Raw genomic sequence first — 15,468 nt, 5'->3', positions numbered from 1 at the left:
TGGTTGCTTCTCTATAGTAAATTAACTATATTTCTTGTTCCAGTTTATCATTGTAGACCATAAACATCCTTCCTCTCTTAAAACTTTGTTCTGTGAAAATAAGTTCCACAAAAGTCTTTATTTTCTACATTTGGAGGATATTAGTATAATTTTGCAAGTTTATTTTAGGATTTGTGGCTTTTAATAAAAAATTAAATTTCAAGCAATGGTAAACATAGTCTAATGTAAAAAAAAGTCATATACTATTCTATGCAAGGGAAATGTAGTATAAGCCACTTTACTTATAATTTGAAGTCAAAATGTTTCATTCACACAGAGAAAAACTTAGGAACAGTGAATGAAAATTGTTTGCTGATCTTACTGTAAAATTGTCTATAAACATTGACACATATCAGTGATGAATGATACTATAAAGTGTTAATTTCTGTTAAAGATAGTAAGTTTTGCCTAATGCTAGTTGGGTAGGTGGTATTCTTTTACTCAGACGTATCGTATGGTTGCCTCATTTATACCACTATGAAAACCCTGATTCATATTATTAGAATAACTCTAATATCTTATAAATTATTATTTTTATTGAAACACATTCAGTTACAATGTGTCAATTTCTGGTGTACAGGAAGATGTCCCAGTCATGTATATGCATATGTATATTCATTTTCATGTTTGTTTTCATTGAAGGATATTCCAAGATTTTGAATATAGTTCCCTGTGTGCTATGCAGAAGAAATTTGATTTTTTAAAATCTATTTTTATATATAGTGGCAAACATTTGCAAATCTCAAACTCCCAAATTTATCCTTTCCCAGCCCTTTTCCCCCTTGGAAACAAACAAATAAGTTTCTTTTCTGTGTCTGTGAGTCTGTTTTTGTTTTGTAAATAAGTTTATCTTTTTTTTTTTTTATTCCACATATAAGTGATATCATGTGGTATTTTTCTTTCTCTTTCTGGCTTCACTTAGAATGACAATCTCCAGGGCCATCCATATTTGCTGCAAATGACATTATGTTATTTTTTATGGCTGAGTGGTATTCCACTGTATAAATATACCACAGCTTCTTTATCCAGTCATCTGTCGATGGATATTTCGGTAGTTTCCATGTCTTGGCTATTGTAAATAGTGCTGCTATGAACATTGAGGTGCATGTATCTTTTTGAATTGGAGTTCCCTCTGGATGTATGCCCAGCAGTAGGATTGATGGATCATATATGGTAAATCTATTTTTAGACTTTTGCAGAATCTCCATACTGTTTTCCATAATGTCTTCACTAAACTACATTCCCACTAGCAGTGTAGGAGAATTCCCTTTTCTCCATACCTTCTCCAGCATTTATCATTCATGACCTTTTGAATAATGGCCATTCTGACTGGTGTGAGGTGATACCTCATTGTTATTTTGATTTGCATTTCTCTAATAATTAGCAATATTGTACATTCTTCTCATGTGCCTATTGGCCATCTGTATGTCTTCATTGGAGAATTGCTTAAGTCTTCTACCCATTTTTGGATTGGGTTGTTTGTTTGTTTTTTTTTTGTTACTAAGTTGTATGAGCTTTTAATATATTCTGGAAATTAAACCTTTGTCAGTCATATCACTTGCAAATATTTTCTCCCATTCCATAGAGTGTCATTTTGTTTTGCTTATGGCTTCCTTTACTGTGCAAAAGCTTATAAGTTTAATTAGGTCCCATTTGTTAATTTCTGCTTTTATTTCTATTGCCTGTGTAGACTGCCCTAGGACAACATTGCTAAGATTTATGTCAGAGAATGTTTTACCTATGTTTTCCTCTGGGAGGTTTATCATGTCTTGTCTTATATTTAAATCTTTAAGCCATTTTGAGTTTATTTTTGTGTATGGTGTGAGGGAGTGTTCTAACTTCATTAATACATGTGCTGCTGTCCAGTTTTCCCAACATACTTGCTGAAGAGACTGTCTTTTCTCCATTGTATATTAAAAACTTTAAATTTACATAATGATATATTAAAATAAAAACTTAAATAGATTTGTTAGTTACCTACATAGAGATGTAAAATTATAATGATACAAATTTTTGAATTTCATATTTTGAGAGATGATAACATTCCACTAAATAAATATTAAATAATAGATATTGACAATTAAAAATTATTTATGCTACTTGGAATGAGTAACTTGCACATTCATTCTATTTGAGTTTACAAATGGTGAGAAATTGCACTCATGAAAGAATATAACTAGTGTGGTAAAGTACATTATATTTGGTAATATGATGTTTTTCTCTAGTTAAGATGTTTTATTTATAAAAATACATATATTAACTCCAGGTAGTTTCAAACTTGAAAAATTGAATTTAATTTATGGGTTCATGTTAAATAAATAAATGAGTACATTTCAATATGCTATACAAGCATTTTTTTTGGTCAAAATTTGTTCCATATACTATCAACATCAGAAACACTTTTGCTTCTTTAAAGGACAAATTCCTGGAAAATTTTCCAGATATAATGAACAAAATCTATATATGGGGGCCCAGGGATATACATTTCAATTAACTTCCTAGGTTATTTTTTTGGTATATAAAAATTTTTAAATTGCAGTCCTATGTTATTACTATGTTCTTTATATTCTTTCAATTTTGCATATGTATGTACTAGCATAGAAATAGTTGGGTTTGATTTACATAAAAACAATTTAAATTATGATTGCATTCATTGGTCAGAAATAATTTGAACAGTTGTTAAGTATTAGGTGTCTGACTAAACTCGGTGTTCTACATACATTATCTTAAATTCCCATACAAATCTTAAAAGATCAAGGGCTTAATAAACAAAGCTAAGAAATAAGTATATGGTGACCCCAAGTTTAAACTAGGTCTATTAATGCAGATGATGCGTATTTACCAAACCCATAAAGTAAAGCAAAAATTTCAAATGTCCTTCCTTCCCACATCACACTATACCGTTCTCTCAATTTCTATATTTTCAGAGTTTCAGTAATGTCAGATTTTCAGTATAATTCCCTCCTACTTTTTGTCTCAGTTACAACTTTTAATTTTACCACATAAAAGACGTGTGAATCAGTTTGGATCTTTCAGTAAGCAGATCCCAAGGTGATATTAGACACATATAACATTTATTGGGGGAATTATTTTTGAAAAATAAAGGGGAGAGAACAAAGAATTAGGCATGGAAGACCTTAAGACAATGATGTGTGAAGGAAGGAAGGAAAGAAGAAGGGGAAGAGGAAAGAAAGAAGAGGGAAGTGTTGAGTAACCTTACTCTATAGTACATTATTATGAAATTTCTGTCCAGGCCCATGGCGCGCCTCAGGGCAAAGAGCTCCCATCAGATGATTCCAACATTCAGCAGGAATAACCCAGTTCTGTTTACCGCACTGTGCTTATTCATTGGCTGGGGGCATCTGTGAGAGACTTTGGCCATAGTGTGAATATTATATAGTACTGAAGGTGCAGCAGATGGTGGGGGGATATGTGCCAACTTACACATCTCCCAGCAGATTCTTATGATGAGAAGGATGTGGGGTGCCCCACCATGACCTCCACAGGCAGCACTTTGGAAAACTCCTACACTGCACTTCAGCATACTCAAGGGTATGGGCAAAATACTATTTCCTTTGTACTTCCAAAGCCTACTAAATAATCAGGGATAGAGTTGACCAATATATGTTTATTCTCAAATATTTATCTATAGAAAGAAAATTTGAAATAGAAATAATATCTTCATTAACTTAAGGCCAGTCCTATCTTAAAACCACCTGATGGATAAACTAAAATTCAAGAGCTATTATTAGAAAACAGAAGAAAAATATGACAAAGTATTGGAAAAAAAAAGGAAGAAGAGAATCTGAAAATATATCTTATGAAGGAGATGGCTCAATTTTTCATTTTGTTATGCATTTAGATGTGGAAGATGGATTTTAAAAATCCTTAATTATTGAAATTATTGATATATTCTCCTAACAAGAATAATGGACAGAATAAAGTATATGGTCACCTCTAAAGAAGAACTGTTACTATTTACAGTAATATAAATCTTACTAGGGTAGTTACACGGTCTAGTATCTAAACTGAGTTTCAAATGATTGTAACCAATGCTGAAACAATGTTCATTTTATAAACAAAACTGGAGACATGGATAAAATAATATTATTGGATAATTTAAGTTTTTCATGAATCGGCAGGTTCTAGAACCATGACCCAGAACCCAAACCACTGCTGATTGCTTCCTTTGTTACTGGATCATTTTATGTTTGACATATCCAGAAAATATGTTTTGTGACACATGAATTGCTTTTAGCAGTAGATAACCAAAATGAGATCATAAGGTTTTTCTAACCCAATAACACTCAATAGGAAAAAACTCAAAAAGCAGGAATGAAACCATTATTCTGTTACTCTCAGCATAATAACAAATTAGAATTTTTGAACACCCATAACTCTCAGGCAGCCTTTATATGTGATGCGGGAATAGGGTTGAGGATGGGGGTAATGGAGGAGCTGCTGATTACAAGTCAAAATGCAGCAGTGACCTGCTTCCCACTTTCGTGCCCTTCTCTGGATCTCCAGAACTCTGACAGCTAAGCTTGTACTCCCAGGCAGGGGCATATCTTCACATTCTCTTAACTGACTGCTAACCTTTACTGACAAAAGCACAGGAATACACTAAATAGTAAGCCATAGCAAGAGAGGACTTCTGGAGTGGGGATAATTCAAAACTGTGAAATAAGTTATTTCAGATAATATTTTGCACTACAGAGCAGGTAATTTTGGAGAGTCCTTTTCTTCTGTGCGTTGATTTATCCATTTATTAAACAACATTTATCTCTCACCTATTATCACAGATGTAATTATTCTTGCCTTTAACACTTGGAGCCTCATGATTATAATGCACTACAATGAAGAATCAAATAGAATTTTGTGTAAAATGCAGTTAGAGCACAGATCTTCTTAAATAGTCACAGACTGAATGTCTGGAATTTAACTGGTGAATGTAGACTATCCTCATGCCTGATAGGAGTAGGAGATAATGTTAAATAAATGAGAATAATTAAGGAGATGAAAGGTGGGTTGGCTTCTTCAGTCAATGTAAATAAAACTTGACATTTTATGACCACAAAATCCAAGTCCTTTCAGATTTATAATCACATGGACAATCACATTAATTATTAAGAACCGACTTTTGTTAAGGACAGAGCTGCAGTTGCATTAGGGAAACAAAAGTGTAAAACCAAAGAAGCAATTAGAAATTGAGTGTAGATAAACAGCTTTGAGTGAGAAATAGGATAGCCCCAGAGAGGACTTTAATCTGAATCTGATTGCTGAGCTGTAACTGCACACAAGGGGAAACATGTCTCGATTCATTCTAAAATGTGTTAGGATGAGGACAGGAAGTCTTCACTGAGGAAGTGGAAGTTTGCAACCTTTATTACCTAGCTAATCATGCTGCACTCAAATGTCTACTTACCGTGTTTAGCCCACAGAATTCTCCATGGTATAAAATGATATTGGATGTCAGTGTATCTTTTAAAGATACAATCACAGAGATAAAATGAAAAACAATGCTTAGCAAGGATTCATAGTCTAAATGTTAATGGAAAGAATAGACTGGTTTCTCCCCCCATAGAGTAAATTCTCCTTGTCATTCTCTTTTCTTGCAAAGTACTCTCCATTTTTCCTTCACTTTGTTAATTTGATTATTGTTGTCTTTTTTCAGTGGAATTTAAACTCCACATAGGTAGGGGTTTTCTGTTTCATTCGCATCTCCATAGGCAGTATCTGGAGAAGGAACCGAATAAGTATGCGTAGAATGAGATGAATAAATATCTGTTAAGTAAATTTAAGGAATGAACACATGAATGTAAGCATTATTATTTAACATTGGTTTTCACCTTGGAGGGCTAGTTCTGTAGCAATAGGGAGCGTTGGTATTGTGTTTTGTTTACCATTGTTTAACAAGAGCATGGTAGGGACCCAGAAACACTGTAATGTTTTCCTTGTAGAATGTCTGAATAAGCGTTTGAAGATCTAATGTGTTTGAACATGTTTGCTAGGATCTGAAAAAGGTTACATATTCATGGGAGATTATATGAGTTTCTGGGTTCAAACAGTAATGCCCCAGAGTCTTGGGGACAAATTGTGACACAAAATGAAGAGTTGGTGATTTTCTTCAATGTCCCAGTCTTAGAACATTATAGTTAGATAGTATCAAGGAAGAACAGTTGTAACTCTCAGAACCTAGAGGATACTGAAGTTACCTATAAATAGGCTCTGATCAAGTTCAAGGGACTTAAATGAAATAGGAATTTCTCTTAAACATAACCACTTATAATTCAAAAAAATAAGTTTGGAGGTATAGGGAAGAAATTCAAGTAAAAATATATTATTTATGTAACAGAAGAAAGCAATGTACATACCATGGGGAATTCTATTACTATCAACTTAAAAGGACCCTTGCACAAATTCTACTGAAGTGTTCCCCGTATTCACTGTAGATGACCACCTGCATGTCTCATGGTGCTGTCAATCCCAGAAGCATCCAAGTCAAACACGTTCATTATGTTTCTATCCCAACACACAGGCCTATTTCAACTATTTTTCTTAATGTTATCAACACCAAACCAGTCAATAAATTTGGAAAACATTATGGCCTTCTTTTACCTTCTAGTTTCTCACATCTGATATTCCCAGAAGTCCTTATATGCTACCACACATTTGCAAGTTAACTAATCTCCTCAATTAAATTATTATCTTCCTATTAAATTGTCAGCTAAAAAGCTAATAAGAACAATAATAATTAATGACAAGTAATATCTATAGAGTCTTCATTCTGTATCTGGAGCTTTACATAAAATACTTCACCGAATGACATAGCAAGTTCTAAATTTGTATACAGAGATGAAAACTGAGGCTCAGAGAGGTTTAAATAAATGGCCGTAGTTACCACCAGGAAACATTAGAGCTAAGACTCTGAAGCAGGCAGTCTGACTCTTGAGCCAAGCTCTTAACAACATTACTATATTGCTAAGGATGTCAAAGTTGTGTATAAAATTAACCATAGCTTTCCAAATTTGGGACCCCTAGTTGGCTTTCTGAGGACGGCTAGTTAATTTCAGGGCACAGAATGCAGAGGAGGGTGGAGGGAGTAAGTAAGGAGATAAGGCTGGAGCAATGGGATGCTGCACTGAGACAGTTTGTATTCACAGTTACACAAAATGTCATTTTCATTCTGCATATAAAAAAACAGGTAAAGAGAGGTCCTCTGCTTCCCAGTGACACTGCCTCTCTCTCATCAGGATTACACCATTTTGCATTTTGAGTGACAGGGATTTGTAGGTAGTCATCTTGACCATCAGACACTAATACAAGACTGCTGAAGATTAGAAGACTGGTCAAAGGTAAGACTTGAGAGAGAAAACTGAAGTTCCTTAACTGTCAATCATATTTAATAGTAATAGTGCATGTATGAGATTCTTGAATAGATATATTAAGCAAAATTTCTTATTCTTTTCCTATATGAAACTTAATGCAGTTTAAGCCATTATATATTGAAATTTTAAGAAAATATGTGAAAGAATGGGAATTTGAGTAGTGTCCTACGTCTAGCTCCTACTTCCATAGAAAGTAATAACTACATGCTTGAGCGGTTACATTTGGACAATATTTCCTTGAAGGATCCTTATTTTGTTTTAATGAAATAATTCATTAGAAGTGCAAAATATAATTCTTTTTTCTATTGTTTATGATTAATGTTCAAGGAACAAAGAATACTTAAGAACAAGTTGGAAGTTGTATGACAAATTAAAAAAGCAGCTTAATTCAGAGTCCACTGTTCTTATAGGAATTGTTCACTGCATCAAATCATGGTAGTAGCTCTAATGTACCTCAAGGTACATCAAAATAAATGGGCAGGATTTTGAAGGCCACTCTTCTCTTTTTTTGTATGTCCTTTGCATGGGTAAGGTCATGTTTGAAACCTAGTTTCTTCTTCTTTTGGAGAAAAATGTCTTAGAAAATATCTCAAAAATGAATGGATTGTTAAAGCTATGTCTGTTACATTTAATTATTAGAAAGTTTGGCAAATTACTTTAGATCAGTAAGGGGAGGAGAATATTTCTTTCCAATGTGTGCACAAATACAACAGTGAAAGGAGATGCATATTTAATTCTATGGATTAGTACTATGCTAATATATTTTGTTGTTTTAAATTTCTGAATTTTTAAAAATTGAAGTATAGTTGATTTACAATATTGTGTTATTTTTAGGTGTACGCATAGTGTTTTTGCGGATTATACTCCATTATAGATTGTTACAAGATAATGGGTATAATTCTACTAGGAAGGTATTTTCAAAAATAATTTCTCTCTATAGATAGATAGATTGAAAGATAAATAGATAGATTAATATATATTTATATGCCTGTGTGTTAGAATAGGACAATGAATATGTTTGGGTGTTTGGTTTGGACTCTCCTGGGTTTGACAGCATCATGAAACATTGAGGTAGTCATCTATGGTGAATACTGGGAATACTTGACTGGGATTTGTGCAAGCATCCTTTTAAGTTGATACCTTTCTACCTATATATTTATATATATGCACACACATACATAAATCTATTTACCTATATCTCTTTCAACATGGAAGGGAGGTATTTTGGGGGAGAAAAACTACAAATTTTTGAATGAACCTTACGGAAAAGTATACTGTAATCTTTCCCATTCATATATATATATATATATATATATAAATGGTGATATTTAAGTAGTATAAATAAAGTATAATTGCTCATTGCAATTATATACTTAACCCATGGTTCTATGCTTAGGCTTAGCTGAGTAATTGGGTTATAGAAAGATAATAAATAGTTACTGAAGAAAGATACTAATATGTGAAAATTATTTATAGTTACAAGGAGAAAATTATTTTAAATATATGTAATATTTTGTATAATTTTCCTGTAAATTTTAGATTTCATTGACTTATATTTCCTAACTTAGACAGAATTTGAAGGAATAGGAAACTTGAGAATAAATTGTGACATCTGTAAATTAAATGATGAAAAAAATGTTTTCTTATGTTTACAACCTATTGCATAACATTCACATTGCTTTTTTAAAAGCATTTTTGTGTAACTGGGAAGAGAATCAGGAAAAATAGAGAAAAATCAGTTAGCTCTAATAATATTCCTTTGTTTTATTTTGATAAACCACTCAGCAAAATAATACTCCTATGTGCTGTGTAATATTTAAGGTACTGATCAGAGTGAAAAATTAAGAATTATTTTAAAAATTCACTTAACATTCATTTAGTACTCAGTTCTTTGCATTTTCATTTATTTAAAAGATTTGTGCTTGTGTCTTTTTTCCTTACTGTTACATATATATCAACATGCGATTAACTATCTCCATCCAACTCCTCAGCTTCGCACATTCATCAATACCTATTGTTTTCAAAAATGTATCTATAAATCACATCTATAATCAAAAATTACATATTAGTTACATATCATATATATAATATCATACCATTCCATGATACAAGGATAGATTTTTTACAGTTCTAATATTTTCAGAGACAGCAGGAAAATAAAATCTAAAATAATCTACAAATAGACAGCAGAGGGCACCAGTTTCCTTCTATGAAGAAAAACTGAATTCCCCATGTACATTTTTCCATAACTGTGTATTGATTTGTCAGTTTATTTAGAAAAGAAAAGAAAATTTGCTGTTCTCTCCAAAAGCAGAAACTGGAATGAGAAATATTTGAGGTATAATTAATTATTAAAGAAAATTAAACTCTCCTAAATTTAAAAAGTGAATAGTTTAAAAAATATATGTAAAATTCCTATCTATCTATCAGTCAATCATTGATCGAGCTATTTTGCTATCAACTTTCTACCAGCAGTAATTTATCTGTTAGTGATATTCTATCTGTATGTACAGCGAGGTATCTGTAGCTAGTTACATTTAGCACAATATTTACCTCCTTGTATAACTATTGATAACAGTCATAATTACATAGCATAATTGAACGACGATGACTTGCTTTAATTTTAATAATTACACTTATCTATTTTGCACAGCTAGGTTGTGAGTGTGTGCATGCATATGTGTGTTTGTATGTATGTGTGTAAGAGAAAGAGGAGAGGGTAGAGAAATTGGAGGATGTAAACCATTTTTGATTGCTTAATATAATTGGACTTTCCTTAAAATATATTTAAAAGAAAGAATAGAGCTTTTAATGCAAATAATAACTTTTCAGCCAATCACTAAAATCAAGATTTTGAATTTAATATGGAATTTGATAAGGATTTGTGATTTTATTTTAGTTTTAAGTAACTACTTTCTGTTTATTTTTTTTATTTTTCTAATAAATAACAGAAGTGTTTATTATTGATCTTAAAACTATAAGGCTTATGTCATGTGTATCATTTCAGTCTCTTATGGTTTTGAAATTTGCCCTATCTTCTTTTAGCAATAAAATTGTGCCTTAATTGGTGAGCGAAGATAATATTATATTTAATAAACAATAAATGAAAAAGTTGTTTTACTTATTCATTAGATTTCAGAGTAATGTAAGTTCATCAGAAGAATATAAATAAGTCTTTCATGTTCTTTGTTCAGAACACTTCACATGAAAGAATAAATTAATGTAGAAGTTGTGACTGTCTCCTTTGTCAGTTTTAGCAACCATGAGAAAGCCATCCTCTAATACTCATTTTTATATTTCATGCTAACTTTTAAATAAGAAAGTAAATTCACTTTTATTTACAGTCATGCATAATCTGTAATGGGAAATATAAATGTTTGAATGTCTTTTTCCTTAAACTTTAAAATTTAAATATTAACTAAACGTAAATGTTATAAGTAATATATTTAATCTAGAACAAGTTGATTTTTAAGGGATTAAGTATTACAAAGAGCTCTGCCCCCCCCAAAAAAACCAAGATTGTTTTAATTGAAAACTGCTTTAAGGTATAATTTTTAATTTTTAAATTATTCATTGAACTTAGTTCCATAAGAAAAATAGAAAAGCAAAATATACAGAAATTAAATAGAAATCAGTAGGTTAATATTTAGAAATTAAATAGAAATCAATATGTAAATATTTAGTTAATACTGTATACCATAATTCTATTTTAATTTATTTTCACTAATTTTTTATGTCAAATATTTTAATTTTTCAGATTTGTATTTAATAAAGTCTATTAGCTATGAATAATATGTCTTCTATTTCTCAATTATGATTATAGTAATAGCATTTATGGTTTTTGTTTTCTTAAAATTAAAGTATTAATAATTAAATAATTGAATAGTTTTCAAACAGAATTTTTGACACTGATATCTGAAACAGTCAGAAGATTTAAATATATGGGCAATTCTATATGCTAAAAAGTTGCTGACAAGTCAATCAAAACACTGGCATATTTTTTAGAAGTAAATAAGTGAAAGATTTAGCTTTTGAATGATTTACTTTCATGAATAGAGATTGGTTAATAAAATCAAAGAAAATAATTTGTATTGTCGATTGAAATATCTAGTTATTTTAAAGATGTTAGTGTCTTACCTGTCTATATTTCACCCTATATTTTTTGGAAAGCTTCATGTTGCTAAATACCCTTCTTTGTTATTAATTTTTTATCTATCCCCATCTTTTCAAAACTCATTTTAAGCATATTATATTCAAATTCTTTGTACAGTGCCATAGGCTTAGTAATGACAGTGTGTAGTAGTCATAGTAATGTTGGTGAAATAGTGGTATCGTTTTTCTTGTTCATAGATAATACCCTTTTTCTTCTCTGATTTGTTTTTTCTTTCCTTTTACTCTTTATTTAAAAGAAGGCTGATTTTAGAGGTTTTGGCGATGGTTTCAATGCAAAATGACAGTCAATTCAAATTGTCAGCAGTCTTACCAATCAATACAGATGGCTACATGATCGATCCAGTTATTGCAATCAGTATAGATTGTGAACAAAGCATCAGCTGTTCCACAATCTATTTGGTCCCAGAAACTGCATCTTTTGTCTACGCCCTACCTTTTATAAAGGGAGGTGTTGGATTGAATACAAATTTACAAAAAAGTCATTTAATCAATAGAATAGAAGGCGTTGAATGACAAGGAAACCTGTGGGGAAAGAAGCAAGCCAACTGCTCTTTATGGTAGCAAAGGTGGGACAAAACATTGGAGGGTTTAATACAAACTGTGCCATAGAATAAAAAAGCTTAATTAATTAGGGAAAATTAGCAAACTGCAATTAAGATCATTGATAAATGATAAGAACTAACAATGCAAGATGTTTGATGAATAGGTGTGGATTTTTAGTTCTATGTTTAAACTCTGTGACTTATCATCCTCATCTTCTTCCAGGTTTTTCTGTTTCCCTTAAGTGCTCAGTCACAGAATAGAAACCTCAATCACATTCAATTTATTCTTTCTTTTTGCCTCTCCCATTCAGTTCATCTGGCATCAGATACTCCACCACTGTTTTAACCACTACTCCCTAAATGACGATTGTGTTAGGCACTTTTCACACAACATCTCATTTCATTCTCCCAAGTCTGTGAAGTAGTTTCTATTACTAGCTCTTGGTCTCAGATGAGAAAAAATGAAATTTAAAGTTCACAGGGAGAATAAATGAAAGGCAAGGCTTTGAACGCCAGCCTGTATGCCTCCGAGGTGGTTTTAACCATTGTATGTTACTGTACTTGGGGGATTCTGTCAGAGCAGGTTTCTTCCATCAAAGCTTCTGTTCTTTTTTCATCACTAACCTAACCCGCCTTGTTTTCAAATTGTTTCTCTATGTCTGGTTTCTCTCAGCCTGTAATCCATCCTACTAAATGCTGTTGGAATAATCTTTTTAGTTCATATCTCTGTCCCAGAAATTGTAAGAATCATCCTTCCATATTGAATGAAGTTTGTGGCAGGAGCTACCTCTAATCAGCTCTATACTGACTCCATGCCATATGCCCTGAGACTTGACTCAAAGCTGAATCATTCACCTGACCTCAAATTTGACGTGTTTTTTCCTCAGCTTAATTGCTTTGCCTAATCTATCTCTTCTTTTTGGAAGATCTCTCCCTTTCGTTTTGGTTTATAAGAATACTCTCAATCCTCTAAACCCCAGTTCAAATGCTACCTCCTTCATGAAACATGGCAAAAACCTCCCAGAAGTCTATGTCTTTCATGTTTATTTATAAATATATATATATAATGTACATATTCACATATACATTATTCTTTTGTATATATATTTCATATTTCAACTCTCATATCAAATAACTCATTCCTAATGCTTCTTATAATCATACTCAACATAAATGCACTTCTTAACATATATGAATAATTAAGCAACAGTCCTAAAAACAAATTATTTTCATAAGATTCATAAAATTCTAATTTACCTTCTAAGTACTAGTAATTGTTCCTTACTAAAAATCTAACTTTTCCTTGGGCAGATGGTTTCTCATTTTGTATTTCTAATACCTAGTATAGATGAACAATGAATGAAAAATATTACACAATTTTAAATGTTTTCTGCTATTATAGTATAATCTTTTTCACTTAAGGGAAAGGATCATGGCTTACTCAACTGCTCGGTATCCACAGCAGCAAATAAAACAAAAACATTAGAGTTTATACTTTGTGGTTTTTTACATGCTTAGAACTAATGATAGCTAATAAAATTAAAACTATTGATACACAAAATTAAACTGTTAATTAAAATATGAGTTTTGATTATTAGAATATAAATATTATGAGTAATACTTCAGAATTAGTATCTAAATTAAGTACTTTCTCTCTTATACGATACTTAAACATATATTTTTTTCTTAACTATGTTATAGAAAATACTTTTAAAATGTTTTAAAATAAATAATTCTTCATCAATATTATATAAGACACTGGAAAGCAAAAAATATATATATAGCTCTCTAATCTGGCATTTGAAGCAAAAAAAGAAAAATCGCCACATCATTTATATTCCATACTAAATTTTATATAAGAATAAATAAATAATAAATTCTACATGAAGACAAATGCTCAATATCAATAAACCTAAAATAGTTTGATCTGGCTTTTATGTTCATGGAATAATAAGTACCAGAATAGTGAGAGCATGTTTTTAATAGCTCTCTATTGCAGAAAATATTGAAGAAGTTGTTTATGCTCTTCCCTTAAGCCTTGATGTTTTACACAGTTTGATCAAAACAATCTTACATATTACTATGAAAGCGAATATTTTTCTCTAAGTTTATACGTATTATAAACTTGGAAAAATAATTGCATTGTGTCAGTATTTTACTGCATGTGGGACTGTATGAAGCGGACTTTCACATGAATAATGCTGTAATTTAAGTAAGTGGAACATGGCATTTGAATTAGAAAAGCACATACTAAAATACCAAATCGCCAATCAGCGCCGTCTAGTTCAAGTAGAAGCCTCCTTGAAAAGTTTATCTGTAAAGGTTTTCTAACCATCAGAGGAAAGATAATTTGACTTTTAGTTGATTGCCAAGTCCATCTGTCATAATATCACTGGTACTTCTTGAGCAGGGAAAACATACAACTGCAAGTTTGGGGTTTTTAATTGTAACTTGAGATTCTGTTTCCCACATTATTGACTTCACCACCACGAGTGGGTGAGAGGTGGGTTCCAGCCTCCATCCCAGGGAGTTCCTCCTGCACTATAAATCCTACGAGTGAAAGCTGCAGTCAGGGTGGTGGAATACTGATGTTGAAAACCCAGGAGACTCTGCATGAGTAATCCCGCAAGTGCGGCTGTAAGAATGACCAGCACTTTCACTCTCTTAAATGCAGCAGCATATCTAGTAAACACTTTACATAGTTCCTCTGAAGTATTCAGTAAAATCTCTCTCTGTATTTTTCCTGTAAAAGTTTGCCATGAGATACATGAATTGAGATATTTTTACAAAAGCATTAGTGCAGAAATCACACCTGCATACATACTACATAGAGTGATATTTTATTAAAATAGAAAGGGCACACCATATTAGCAATCAACAATAATGATTAGAAGGGGCCATTTAATCTCTCTTCCCATAATTTAACAAAATACGGGAAATCACCCTACACTTCTTTGAAAAAAATCTTTGATATTTGGAAAATAGTGCTAAAAAATGAGTAAGTGTAATATAAGGCAACAGTCCTACGCATGGACCTCTGAGCTGTAGAGATACGTGGATGTCTTTGGAGACTCTACTTGCCAGAAAAAGGCTAAATTGTTGTTGAATTCATTGCTGCAGGGATGCAAAGGTGATCTTGTAGCTTGCCTCCAGTGACAGCTGCTATCCCTTTATTATAATTTGAACCCCTGGGTGTTAAAACATTCATGGCTTTTCTATTAGGCAATCTGCATACTCCTCCAGTCATGTTTATTCATAATCCTGTGATGAGTTGCAGACAAACTCACAGAGAACTAAGGCTTCGGCATTTTAGTCAGAGATTTCTA

The 15,468-nt window shown here is 31.8% G+C and overlaps 1 long non-coding RNA gene across 1 annotated transcript in view; it reads left to right on the top strand.

Annotated features, from left to right (window-relative positions):
* LOC116662995 overlaps positions 1–15,468 on the top strand; it is a 243,855-nt gene that overhangs the window by 90,756 nt on the left and 137,631 nt on the right. The gene's annotated exons all lie outside the window — the stretch shown is intronic.

Source organism: Camelus ferus, chromosome 1 (assembly GCF_009834535.1).
Source record: "Camelus ferus isolate YT-003-E chromosome 1, BCGSAC_Cfer_1.0, whole genome shotgun sequence".
Classification (NCBI taxonomy): domain Eukaryota; kingdom Metazoa; phylum Chordata; class Mammalia; order Artiodactyla; family Camelidae; genus Camelus; species Camelus ferus.
Note: the sequence above shows the minus strand (reverse complement) of the source record. Positions and strands in the feature narration are given on the sequence as shown.